A 10640-nucleotide genomic window follows, 5' to 3' on the forward strand; every position below is an offset into this window, starting at 1 on the left:
GCAATTAGCAACTGGTGTGCAATAATTTCCTGATTATCTTTGTTGGACAGGCATAGTACTTACCATGAATACTCTTCTCTCCTGAAGAAACATACTTAGGCTGAAAAATGGCTCCTGCACCAATAAACACCATCCAAGTTCTAAACTGAAAGAAAAAGGAAAACAGGCAAACTATGGATGCTAGTGAATTTTTTTTTTAAGAGCTTTCCATGAATCTTTACCCAAGAGACTTGCTTATAGACTTCACTGGTCAGAACTATGTCCCATAGGTTCCCAGGCAGTGTCTACTGGGTAAGCATTCTTTGCCATATTTACTACATGCCAGGCTAATTAATCAGACAGAAATGTAAGACGCGGAAGTTGCTTAGGCCAATGAATTCTGTCCCAACAATTCTACATTACTCATTTTATAAATACACTCTTATGTAAGGACATACCCCCATAACTGTAATTTACAATAGCTACCTAGTATAACTACTGTTCATTTCTCCAGCTGTTCAATAATATGAATGGAGCTTCTATGAAAACATTAGTAAATATGATTTTTTTAAATGGAGGTGACTATTTCCTAAAGTTAGCACCAGTTAACATTCTATAATGTTGCTGTGAACACTAAAATAGTAAATACTGAGCTACTGCCCTCAGAGACACACAGAGTTAGTGAACCGCTAGTCACATTTTTGTCAACTGATCCATGCATGACCTTGTTTCATGTACACTTATGTTTAAAATTAAATACTTTAATATGTATTGTTGATTCATTAGCAATGAACTCACAGCCAGCAGCACTAAAACTCCTGACTAGGTGACCCTTATCTAAAACAGGCATTTTCTCTGTAAGGCACATCACAGCAGTCTCACACTTAGGAACTTTTGACTACACTTCAGCACTGTCGTTGGGTGCCATTTTAAACACCAAAATCACCAACATAAAGCCCACAAAAATACAAAAGAAAAGAAACACTTGTAGTAAAAAGATCACTTGTTTACAGTATGCTGCTGCTGCTGCTAAGTCGCTTCAGTCATGTCCGACTCTGTGCAACCCCACAGACGGCAGCCCACCAGGCTCCGCCGTCTCTGGGATTCTCCAGGCAAGAATACTGGAGTGGGTTGCCATTTCCTTCTCCAATGCATGAAAGTGAAAAGGGAAAGTGAAGTCGCTCAGTCGTGTCTGATTCTTAGCGACCCCATGGACTGCAGCCCACCAGGCTCCTCCGTAGGAGACGAAAATTTTTCATTCCAATTCGCATATCTATGAATCACCAGGAAAATAATTCAAGTAAATACTTGAATTTGGGGTTACCAGTAATGAGAATCAGATCAGATCAGGTCAGTCGCTCAGTTGTGTCCGACTCTTTGCGACCCCATGAGTCGCAGCACGCCAGGCCTCCCTGTCCATCACCAACTCCCGGAGTTCACTCAGACTCACATCCATAGAGTCAGTGATACCATCCAGCCATCTCATCCTCTGTCGTCCCCTTCTCCTCCTGCCCCCAATCCCTCCCAGCATCAGTCTTTTCCAATGAGTCAACTCTTCGCATGAGGTGGCCAAAGTACTGGAGTTTCAGCTTTAGCATCATTCCTTCCAAAGAAATCCCAGCGCTGATCTCCTTCAGAATGGACTGGTTGGATCTCCTTGCAGTCCAAGGGACTCTCAGGAGTCTTCTCCAACACCACAGTTCAAAAGCATCAATTCTTCGGTGCTCAGCTTTCTTCACAGTCCAACTCTCACATCCATACATGACCACAGGAAAAACCATAGCCTTGACTAGACGAACCTTTGTTGGCCAAATAATGTCTCTGCTTTTGAATATGCTATCTAGGTTGGTCATAACTTTCCTTCCAAGGAGTAAGCATCTTTTGATTTCATGGCTGCAGTCAGCATCTGCAGTGATTTTGGAGCCCAGAAAAATAAAGTCTGACACTGTTTCCACTGTTTCCCCATCTATTTCCCATGAAGTGATGGGACCGGATGCCATGATCTTCGTTTTCTGAAAGTTGAGCTTTAAGCCAACTTTTTCACTCTCTGCTTTCACTTTCATCAAGAGGCTTTTTAATGAGTATCAATTATTTTTCCAGGACTGTAAAAGGTCCATTTTCATTCCAATCCCAAAGAAAGGCAATGCCACAGAATGTTCAAACTACTGCACAACTGCACTCATCTCATACGCTAGCAAAGTAATGCTCAAATTCTCCAAGCTAGGCTTCAATGGTGCATGAACAGAGAACTTCCAGATGTTCAAGCTGGATTTAGAAAAGGCAGAGGAGTCAGAGATCAAATTGCTAACATCAGGTGGATCATAGAAAAAGCAAGAGAGTTCCAGAAAAACATCTATTTCTGCTTTATTGACTATGCCAAAGCCTTTGACTGTGTGGATCACCACAAACTGTGGAAAATTCTGAAAGAGACAGGAATACCAGACCACTTGACCTGCCTCCTGAGAAATCTATATGCAGGTCAGGAAGCAACAATTAGAACTGGCATGGAACACCAGACTGGTTCCAAATCGGGAAAGGAGTACAGCAAGGCTATATATTGTCACCCTGCTTATTTAACTTACATGCAGAGTACATCATGGAAAATGCCGGGCTGGATGAAGCACAAGCTGGAATCAAGATTGCAGGGAGAAATATCAACCAGAGATATGCAGATGACAACACCCTTGTGGCAGAAAGTGAAGAGGAACTAAAGAGGCTCTTGATGAAAGTGAAAGAGGAGTGTGGAAAAAGTTGGCTTAAAACTCAACATTCAAAAAACTAAGATCATGGCATCTGGTCCCATCACTTCATGGCAAATAGATGAGGAAACAATGGAAACAGTGACAGACTTCATTTCTTGACCTCCAAAATCACTGCAGATGGTGACTGCAGCCATGAAATTAAAAGATGCTTGCTCCTTGGAAGAAAAGCTATGAGCAACCTAGACAGCATATTAAAAAGCAGAGACATTATTTTGCCAACAAAGTGCTGTCTAGTCAAAGCTATGTTTTTCCAGTAGTCGTGTATGGATGTGAGATTTGGACCATAAAGAAAGCTGAGTACTGAAGAATTGACGTTTTCCAAACTGTGGTATAGGAGAAGACTCTTCAGAGTCCCTTGGACTGCAAGGAGACCCAATCAGTCCATCCTAAAGGAGATCAGTCCTGAATATTCATTGGAAGGACTGATGCTGAAGTGCCAATACTTTGGCCACCTGATGCGAAGAACTGACTCATTTGAAAAGACCCTGATGCTGGGAAAGATTGAAGGCAGGAGGAGAAGGGGACGACAGAGGATTGAATGATTGGATGGCATCCCCGACTCAATGGACATGAGTTTGAACAAGCTCTGGGAGTTGGTGATGGACAGGGAAGCCTGGCCTCCTACAGTCCATGGAGTTGTAAAGAGTCAGACACAACTGAGCAACTAACTGAACTGATATTTCTAAAAGTGAAATTATTCTATCTTTTGGTCTGAGTAGTCTTTTAGTTCGTATTTCCATTAGAACATCAATGATGTACATTGGTCAGATGGCTAATAGCAGAAACCAAATCTGGACCAAGCAAATTCATTGGCTCTACTAACAAAACCACAAAGGAGATAAGATGCCTAGATCCAGAAACTAAGTTTGTCAGGACCCTTTCTCTGTACCTCATCTCTACTTTGCTTTGAAATCTTCCTTGTCTAAATCAGCTTTGCTCCATGTTGCCTAAGACACGGCTGTGCTCAGCTCTTGACTCACATTTTACCATCTAATTCAGAAAGAAAAGAAGCTTTTCTAACCAAATTTAAGTTTGAAAAGTCTTAGAGAAGGACTCGGGAAATGTACTGGCCTGAGTCCTAGATTACCACCTGGGATCCCTCGAGGTGAGGTTTATTACCAGAGTGTGGGTAGCCTAATTAGGATCTGGGCAGAGGTGCTGTCTGCTGTCTACCACACCATCTCATCTGTCCACATGTGTTCTTCCTCTAGCAGGCTTTGAATTTCTTAAAGGCAGAAATTATGTATTATTCAACGTAATTTCCCCATCACTTAACAAGGAGCCTAGAGTTGGTGCTTAACATGTATTAAATATTACCAGATTGCTCTTCAGAATAATTCCTAAATGTTTACCCAAAGTCCTGCCAGCAATGAGTTTTATCACTTTAATCACAATTTTCTACATCCTAACAGAACACTTTAGCATACATTTGACTATATATTACATATTACAAACATATGAGAGGAGGATCATACAGGAGGAAAAAGGATTTTAGTAAAATCTTCTGCCTGTAAGGGCTTAAACTATAAAACTAACCTTAAAAGTGCAGTCCTCTGTAAAGCTTTGAAATACCTTAGCACTTTCCATGGAAAATAAACAAACAAGAAAAAAAAAAGCACAATACTAGTTAATTTTCCAGATATTTAAGTGAATTATGAAAGTATAGCTCAGATTGTAAAGAATCTGCCTGCAATGCAGGAGAGCTGGGTTCAGTCCCTGGGTTGGGAAGATCCCTTGGAGAAAGGAATGACAACCCACTCCAGTATTCTTGTCTGGAGAGTTCCATGGACTGAGGAGCTTGACGGGCTATAATCCATGGGGTCGCAAAGAGTCAGAGGTGACTGAGTAACTAACAATTTCACTTTCACAAATATCTTTAGGTAAATAAAAGCTTTACTTTTAAATGGGCTTCCTATTTTGGAAACACCATTTACACAATCAATGCTTGGATATATTGGTTCTTTCTGTAGCAAATTGTATTCATGAAGTGCCCTCAAAAATCATCAAGACTGGAATCAGATTCACTTCTCCTGCCACTCAGTGGTGAATATCCAGGGAGAATAGACCATTAATGGTGGATACTATTCTTGTCCAACAAAGAAAATAATGAAATGCATTGCAAACCAATAACTAATTACTTTTGTATTATCACTGCTCCCCACATTAAAGAGAGTAATTAAAAATTAGTACATTTACATAGGGCTTTATACCTTCTAAAGTACTCTCGATAGTATCTCATTTGTTCCTATTATCAAGGCAAAGCCTAGTTATTGTTCCTGTTTCATTTGAGATGATATCTTAAGGCCATGTGGTTCCTTAATAGCATGAGGCAGAAGAGCCCAAAACCCTCCAAAATGTGCTTTTCAGGGGTGTTAAAAAGGACATTGTGTAACTGAAAACTCAGCCTTAAGTGGTGAGATTCTTATATGTATTCCTTGATAGTAAGTCAGGAGACACGGATTCAATCCCTGGGTCAGGAAGATCCCCTGGAGGAGGAAATGGCAACCTGCTCCAGTATTCTTGCCTGAAAAATCCATGGACTGAGGAGCCTTTGTAGTCCATGGGCTACAGTCCATGGGGTCACAAAGATTTGGATGTGACTGAGCATCCATATTGGATAGTAAGTCATTGTTTTGACAACCTATCCAATGGTAATTTCAAAAGAAAAGCATTGTCTAAGTGGTTTTCATTTGAAATGTAGTGAGTACAATCATTGTGTAATGGCGTGAAAAGGTCACAGGATTTGTGTTAGAGGTTGTGGGTTCTTTTTCATGCTTGAGGTTATGAGCTAAGGGACCTTGACCAAATTGCACAGTTTCCTTGGGTCTTTTATATATATATATACAAATGGGGAAATAGTAACAGCTATTTCAAAAGGTTCTTGGGAATACTAAGTGAGAGAACATATGTGAAAGATGATGCAAGACTGCAAATTATATATTATATATATATATAATATACATATACACACATACACACACACACAGGACACAACTGCATTTATTTACTTAACTGAACACAAGCCAAATTGCTGCATGAACACTGGGTCTGTGTCATTTTTATCTTAATGATTCCCATTAAGATAGATCATAATAACAGGACAGGGATATATCTATGTAAATAGTGAATGCTTATTAGAATGATCATGTAAAAGAAAGTTATCTTAAGACATGAAAAATTATATTTTTCGACCATTTAAAATGTAATCCCCGGAAAGGTAGAGAAAAAAACTTTGGAGAAGGAAAAGAAGTTAGAAATTATTTTAGACCATATGTTTAAAGTTCTCAGTGCTAGGTCCTTACAGAATTGTCTCAGGCAATTATCTGAATATCCTCAACATATAGGAATTATTACCCCTGCTTTTAGAGTAAAGAAAAATAAGGGCACAGAGTTAATGAATTTGCTACTCTCACTCAGCTAATACACGGTTCAAATCCAGATCTTACTTTCTTCAAAACTTGTTCTTTGGACTGTAGTGCCCTTTCCTAAAGACATTTAGTTTTCTTGGGTCTCAGTTATTCATGATGGAATAAGTGGAATCTACTTTCTACTTGACCAAAAATAAATACTTGTCACTTCTCATTAAAGACTGCAATTCTCTGGAGCAGTGTGTTCCCAGTTGTATTCCACAGGAAAATGGTCCCATGACATGCTACACAAATAAAAAGTCGCATATCATATCCCTTCAAAGAGATTTGCAGAGTACTAAAACAAAGCAAGGATTCTGAGTATCCCTACACCAAGGAAAGCTGATGAATTTTCTTTAGCCCAAAAAGTCTTTTGCCCATAAAAGTCTTCTGCCTACTATTCAGTATTGATTAACATCCAGGGAGATGGCACTTTATACACGGAATTACTGCTGTAGGACCTTCTGGGAGCAAGTGCTCTTTGACTCGATAAAACATCATTATATGAGACGTAAAACTAGCTCACTCTGCGATAGAGTTTGTTTGTTGTTCAAGCCCACTGGTACCCTCTTCAGTAGGAAGTAAACCAGAGGGCGATGAAAAGGCATGCAGTGTTGGCCTTGGAGAAAGTTCTTGGCTACAGTGAGTTTGGTTCCCTGAGGGAGGGGTAGCTAGAGTTGAGGGGCAAACAGGGTGTTCCTAAGGATAAACTTGCTTTCTTCACAATTTTACTTCAGGTCATTTGTAGGTGACTAAAGTATTTTTTTCAATTGCTGTTTTTTAAATTTGTATTGGAGTATACTTGATTTCGGAGAAGGCAATGGCACCCCACTCCAGTACTCTTGCCTGGAAAATCCCATGGACAGAGGAGCCTGGTAGGCTGCAGTCCATGGGGTCGCTAAGAGTCGGACACAACTGAGCGACCTCACTTTCACTTTTCACTTTCATGCACTGGAGAAGGAAATGGCGACCCACTCCAGTGTTCTTGCCTGGAGAATCCCAGGGACGGGGGAGCCTGGTGGGCTGCCATCTATGGGGTTGCACAGAGTCGGACATGACTGAAGCGACTTAGCAGCAGCAGCAGCAGCAGCATACTTGATTTACAATGTTGTATTAGTTTCTGTTGTACAGCAAAGTGAATCAGTTATATATATATATCCACTCTTCAGATTTTTTCCCCATATAGGTCATTAAAGAGTATTGAGTAGATCTCCCTGTGCTATACCATAGGTTCATACTAGTTATATATTTTATACAGTAGCATGTATATGCTAATCCCAATTTCCAATTTATCCCAGTGCCCTCCCCAACCCATAACTATAAGTTGGTTTTTTACATCTGTGACTATCTCTGTTGTATAAATAAGTTCATTTGTGTTTTGTAAGTTCATTTGTTCCTTTTCTTTAGATTCTACAGAGAAGTACATTTTAAAAAGAGAAAATAAGTCTGATACTAGTATTACATAGACTTTGGGTTCTAATTAGCTTGGTAAATTCTGGGGTGATCATGAGTTAGTCCCTCATAGAAAAATTACACATAATGCCCACTTCCCTTGTTGAACTGTGGAAAGAGGGTGTTGGCTAATGATAAATTCCATTGTATCTGGATTAACTTTTCCCAGGAGAGGATGATGGGAATTGTGTTATAATTCCCTGTAAAATGTCATAGGAGAAGAACAACATTTATGGGCCAGGGAATAATCTGAAGAATGCAGCATTGCAGAATGTGCCACGTATATTCATCCACCTCACTAGAACAGACTCAAATTCATTCCATTTTAAGGCTGAGTCTAGTCAAGGTTATGGTTTTTCTTGTGGTCATGTATGGATGTGAGAGTTGGACTGTGAAGAAGGCTGAGCACCGAAGAATTGATGCTTTTGAACTGTGGTGTTGGAGAAGACTCTTGAGAGTGCTTTGGACTGCAAGGAGATCCAACCAGTACATTCTGAAGGAGATCAGCGCTGGGATTTCTTTGGAAGGAATGATGCTAAAGCTGAAACTCCAGTACTTTGGCCACCTCATGTGAAGAGTTGACTCATTGGAAAAGACTCTGATGCTGGGAGGGATTGGGGGCAGGAGGAGAAGGGGACGACAGAGGATGAGATGGCTGGATGGCATCACTGACTCAATGGACGTCAGTCTGAGTGAACTCCGGGAGCTGGTGATGGACAGGGAGGCCTGGCGTGCTGCGATTCACGGGGTGGAAAAGAGTCGGACACAACTGAGTGACTGAACTGAACTGAATGTTCCACTGCATATATGTACCACTTTATCCATTCATCTGTTGATGGACATCTAGGTTGCTCCCATGTTCTGGTTGTTGTAAACAGTGCTGCAATGAACATTGGGCACATGTCTTTTTCAATTATGGTTTTCTCTGCATATATGCCCAGTAGTGGGATTGCTGGGTGATACGATAGTTTTATCCCCAGTTTTTAAAGAAATCTCCTTACTATTTCCCATAGTGGTTGTATCAATTTGTATATGTATGCCTGTGGCTGAATCATGTTGATGTATGGCAGAAATCAACATTGTAAAGCAATTATTCTCCAATTAAAAATAAATTAAAAAAAAAAAAGAAGAAGAAGAACAGGCTTCCAGTTCAACATGGTGGAGTAGAAGGACATGTGCTCTTCTCCTCCTGTGAGAGCACCAAAACTGCAACTAGCTTTTGAACAACCATGATAGGTTGATAGGAGGACACTGCTGCTGCTGCTAAGTCGCTTCAGTCATGTCCGACTCTGTGCGACCCCATAGACGGCAGCGCACCAGGCTCCCCCGTCCCTGGGATTCTCCAGGCAAGAACACCGGAGTGGGTTGCCATTTCCTTCTCCAATGCATGAAAGTGAAAAGTGAAAGTGAAGTCGCTCAGTCATGTCCGACTCTTAGCAACCCCATGGACTGTAGCCCACCAGGCTCCTCTGTCCATGGGACTTTCCAGGCAAGAGTACTGGAGTGGGTGCCATTGCCTTCTCCGAGGAGGACACTGGAACCCACCATAAAAAGATACCCCACACCCAAAGACAAAGAAGCAGCTACAGTTAGAAGGTAGGAGAGGCGCAATCATGATAAAATCAAATCCCATGCCTGCCGGGTGGGTGGCCCACAGACTGGAGAACCATAATATCAAAGAAGTTTCCACACTGTTGTGAAGGTTCTGAACCCCATGCCAGGCTTCCCAACCTGGGGATCCAACAAAGGGACTGGAAACCCCCAAGGTATCTGACCTTGAGAGCCAGCGGTATTTGATTATAGGACTTCCAGAGGACGGAGGGAAACAGAGACTCCAGTGCTGGAGAGCACAAACAAAATTTTGCACGCACCTAGAGGAGAGGAGCAGTGACCCCACAGGAGACTGAACCAACGATACCTGCTAGTGTTGGAGGGCCTTCTGTGGAGGTGTGGGTCGGCAAAGGCTCACCACAGGGATGGGGGCACTGGAAGGTCCCTCTTGCCATAAATCCTCTTGGAGTTTGCCATTAACCCTGCCATAGAGCCCATAGACCCCATGGCTAGGTCTCCTCCACCCAAACAAATACCAGGGATGGAGTGCAACCCCAATCATCAGCAGATAATTGGATTAAAGCTTTACTCAGCAAGGCTCTGCCCACCGGAGCAAGACCCAGTTTTTCCCATTGCCAGTTCCTCCCATCAAAAAGCTTATATAGGTCTCTTAGCCTCATCCATCAGAAGGAAGGCAGAAGAAGCAAGAAGAAGAATTTCACAGTGGCTAAACAAAAATCATATTACAGAAAGTTAATCATGTTGAAAAACAGAAAGTTGTGTCCCAAATGAAGGGACAAGATAAAACCCCAGAAAAATGACTGAGTGGAGATAGGCAACCTTCCAGAAAAAGAATTCAGAAAATGATAGTGAAAATGATCCAGAATCTCAGGTAAAGAATGGAGGCAAAGACTGAGAAGATGCAAGAAATATTTACCAAAGACCTGGAAGAACAAACAGAGATGAATAATACACTGCTGCTGCTGCTAAGTCGATTCAGTCGTGTCCGACTCTGTGCAACCCCATAGACAGCAGCCCACCAGGCTCCTCTGTCCCTGGGATTCTCCAGGCAAGAACACTGGAGGAAGGAATCAATAGCAGAATAACTGAGGCAGAAGAACAGATAGACGACCTGGAGGACAGATGGTGGAAATCACTGCCACAGAACAGAATATAGGAAAAAGAATGAAAAGAAACAAAGACAGCCTGAGAGACTTCTGGGACAACATTAAATGCACCAACATCTGCATTATAGGGGTCCTAAAAGGAGAAGAGAGAAAGGACCTGAGAAAATATTTGAAGAAATAATAGCTGAAAATTTCCTGAACACGGGAAAGGAAATAGTCATCCAAGTCTCCAGGAAGCACAGAGGGTCCCAGGCAGGATAAACCCAAGGAGGAACACACCAAGACACAGAGTAATCAAAGTGACAAAAATTAAGGACAGATAAATATTAAAAGAAACAACAGAAAAAATGACAAATAACATA

Source organism: Bos taurus, chromosome 12 (genome assembly GCF_002263795.3).
Source record: "Bos taurus isolate L1 Dominette 01449 registration number 42190680 breed Hereford chromosome 12, ARS-UCD2.0, whole genome shotgun sequence".
NCBI lineage: Eukaryota > Metazoa > Chordata > Mammalia > Artiodactyla > Bovidae > Bos > Bos taurus.